Here is a 4,265-nt window from a genome sequence, read left to right as displayed (position 1 = left end):
TTGTGGTACGATTCGCGCCTCTCCTTCCAGAACCTGCAAGACCTCGAGGACATCAACCGGGTGGAGCCAGACCAAAGGCCTTGGGTACCGTCCTACATCTTCGAAAATGCAGATCTCTCGAGTTCCTTCGACGACAACTCCAATCTAGTCGTCAGGAAGGTCGGGCCGCCCTTGGAAGATAGCAAGGAGAGGCACCTTCCGGGTATTTCTTCTCTGTCTCATTTGCTGTTTTGAAATGATGTAATGGAAAATCTCAAGAATTCCTATTTGGTATCTAACACACTCAAATCGTACACAGCACCCAAAATCTGTACAGTCTTCATTACCTCATCATTTCCCAACACGAGAAGCACAAACACTAACGTTTACATAAAGACGATGGCGCGTTTTTATTCCGATTGTGTGATAACGTTTCATTTCCTTTTCATAGAAGGAAACGACCAATCATGATCTCTTTTCTAATACACCAATTCTAAATTTCAGACAAACTCTACAGCGGCGAAAAGAACCCCCTCATCCTCCATAAACGAAAGCATCTTACATTTTCGTGTCATATGAACCTGCGTCTGTTTCCGTTCGATACCCAGAAGTGCCGCCTCGTTCTTCGTCTCAGATCGGCGCCTTTGACCCTCCTGGCTTTCACGAAGATCAGCGTGTGTGATGTGTTTGGATTTTTGGATTTTTAAAATATATTTCCGTGTCTCACCGTGTTATTTATTTTTAAAAATATCTGTCTTATTCTTATTATTTTTTATTATTTTTTGTTGTTTATTTATTTTTAGTTACTTGATCGTAAAAGATATTTTCCTGATTTTTCAGTCTGGCGTGTTTTACTGTTTGATTACCCATTGTGTATCCGTGCCTCGTGTTCATTCTCGCATTTTTAAAACTCTTTTTTCGAGTATCCATGAATGTTTATGTACCAAGTTGTAGTCATGAGGGCACTTTATAACCCAATGATCCATGTATGTTTTGATGTCTCGATCTGTTCATCCTGTTTTTAATTATTTATTTTTAATAACATTATTATTATTTTTAATAAGTACTCGATTATTCATGGGTATGTTCGCGTCTCGTGTCCAACCCTGTTCTGTCGATAATTCAAGTATTCGTGGGTATTTTCATATAAGTTTTGGCTGCATGTAGGTCATTTGGGAGGAGCAAGGGTGGGTAGGAAAGCGAAGCGAATAGAATTAAAAAAAAAAGCAAATTTTAGGGGGCATTTTAGGGCTACAGCAGGACCTATAACGGTATATTTTAGTAAAAAAAAAAAAAAAAATAGCCCTTAGGAGGGGCAAGTCAGACATTAAGGTGAGCAACAGAACTGCTCCCCCCCCCAATTGCGTGGAGGCTGTAACACTAAGTTTTTATTGTTTTAGTATATAATGCACATGGTGAAACTCTCTACAATCAAGCAAGAAAGCATCACACTTTAAAGAAACAGATAAAGCTTGAGGAGAGACAATACTATAAGTAAACATTCATGACTTCTACACGACTTTAAATTTTCTGATGGTCATTATTTCTTTTAAATATATCTTTCACATTCAAACAACTCAGTTATATCAACTTTGATTAACCATCTAATTAATCCTATCTCCTGTGAATTTTATTTTGAAAAACAGGCCGAGTATACAGGTGAAATTAACCTGCCCGAATTCATCGTAAGGGGTGTGGAAACCTCAATACCATACACAACAAATAGGTGCGTAAATCAGGTGAAGTAACATTATATCTGCGTAAATCCAGGTGAAGTAACATGATATCTGGTTATATTGCATGGTATCGGGTGAAGTAACGTGGTACCTGGTAAAGCAACATGGTATCTGGCAAAGTAACGTGGTATCTGATTATGTAATCTGATATCAGGTGAAAGTAACCTGGTAACAGGGAAGTAAGCTGGTATCAGGTGAATGTAAGCTGGTATCAGGGAAGTAAGCTGGTATCAGATAACATGGTATCTGGTTTGTAGTATGGTATCGGGTGAAATAATCTGATTATGTAACCTGGTATCAGGTCAAATAACAAAGTATCAAGTGAAATAACATAGTATCATATATTAAAAGAAAGAGAGAGAGAGAGAGAGAGAGAGAGAGAGAGAGAGAGAGAGAGAGAGAGAGAGAGAGAGAGAGAGAGAGAGAGAGAGAGAGAGAGAGAGAGAAGAGAAGAGAGAGAGAGAGAGAGAGAGAGAGAGAGAGAGAGAGAGAGAGAGAGAGAGAAAGAGAGAAGATAGAATCCAATCCCTTTTTTCCCTCACAGCATGAAATCGCGAAAGTACGGTCAAGTGTACATCTTTCTAACTTTCCAACGTCGTTACATCTTCTACGTGACCTCCGCCTACTTGCCCTCTGCCATGCTCTTAGCTGTGACCTTGGCTTCGTTGTGGTGTGACCCCGCTAATCGTGATCTCAGGGTCATGATGAGCCTTACGACGCTTCTAGTTGCACAGGAACTTCACAGTCAGGTCAGTTGCTTATAAGAATGTGTCAGTGGTTCAATCAGTTTTGATATTTATTATTACTGTTGCTGTTATTATCATTGATATAATTGTTGTTGCTGTTTTATTTATCGTTAGTAATGATATTAGTGGTGTCACTGATGTTATTGACAATATTGGTATTGATGAATATAATAATGATGGCGATGATACTGTTATTACTGTTACTAAGTCTACTGTTACCACTATTGATACTGCTAACAATACACCAGCCACTATTTTCGTTATATTAGTTTTTATAATCATGATCGTTATCTTAAGTAATTTTAATCAGCATGAACATTATCTCTTGTCACTGATTTTTTTTTTTCTAGGACAGTTTTTTGACACAAACGTTAGCACCGGTACTATGATTTATATCTTGCTTCGAAAAAAAGTTTTCCCTATTCTAACATTTATACTTACCTGTACAAACCTGACGGTATAATAACTGTTAATTCGGAATAAGATATGATAATTATTCAGGCATTCTAGCCTAACTTCTAAAATCTAATGCTTTTATCCTAACTCTCAACAGATCACAGCCCACCTACCCCGAACGGCTTACTTGAGATCCATCGACATATGGTTCATGTTTATTTTAAGCACCATCTTCTCTGTGGTTAGTCATAAACTAGTATGCTTTTGAACAGTAACGTGTTTCAAATGAAAAGCAAGCCAAATAAGTAAGGAGGGATAAACCGTGGTGTTTCGAGGATTAATTTCCTCTTCATTTGGTAAAATCGATATAGATTTTTATTGTCTGAAAGGATATCAAGTCTCTTTTAAAATTTGACAGTTTACTGTCTTTATTCAACTCTGACAGTTTACTGTCTTTATTCAACTCAGAACTGAAAATTATTTCGCGTGTATTAAGTATATGACTTTATTTTAATGTATATAGGTTATTTATAGATGTGTATATTTTTGTGATTTCTGCTGTTAGTATATATTGAACTCTTTTTAAATATTTACCTTTGCTAATCTGTAGTTCACGATCCTGAAGCAATATTGTCTGATCGACTTTCATTAATCCATTATTTATATCGGACATGTACAATCACTCAAAATGGTTTTAAACTTATAATCTATTTTTATTTTGCTCAAGGTTAAGATGACCTTATCATTCAGCTTTCAATTTCTGTATGAGAATTTCAACTTTATGCCATATTTTTAATCCAGTAAATTGAAATTCTATTCCAACGATTTCAATGAATGCAAATAACCTATCACTCACACCAAGATCTATTTCTAAATCGTAATTTCAACTCTGAATTTCAGATCATCCTTCACGTCTTGGTAGATATTGACTGGACGTGGTTGCTGGGGAACGAGAAAAAGAAAATGAAAGAGAAAGAAAAGGCGAAGAGGGAGGATAAGAAGAATGAAAAGATTACGAACAAGGAGAAGGACAAGGACACAGAAGACTCAGTTCCTCAGACTTTTCAAGGACCCAAAGGACGCCAATGCTGGGGCGAATCCTCCATCTCCTCGCAGTATGCAGGATCCTCTCCCTCTCGGAGGATGCTGCACGTGGCAAGGATGGTGTATGGCATCTTCATCCCCCTGGCCGTCGTGTTGTATTTTGGCTGTATTTTCTTCTTGGTTTACAGATCTTGGTAATCGGCCTCTCATGATATTTTGCTGTAGGTTGCTCTGTGTTTTAGTTGAGTCTTATATGTATGTTCGCATATCATTATGAAAACACAAAGACGCACACATACGTACGTGCACACACACACACACACACACACACGCACGCGCGCGCACACGCAAACGCATTTTACAT

Source organism: Penaeus monodon, chromosome 39 (assembly GCF_015228065.2).
Source record: "Penaeus monodon isolate SGIC_2016 chromosome 39, NSTDA_Pmon_1, whole genome shotgun sequence".
Taxonomy (NCBI): Eukaryota; Metazoa; Arthropoda; class Malacostraca; order Decapoda; family Penaeidae; genus Penaeus; species Penaeus monodon.
Note: the sequence above shows the minus strand (reverse complement) of the source record.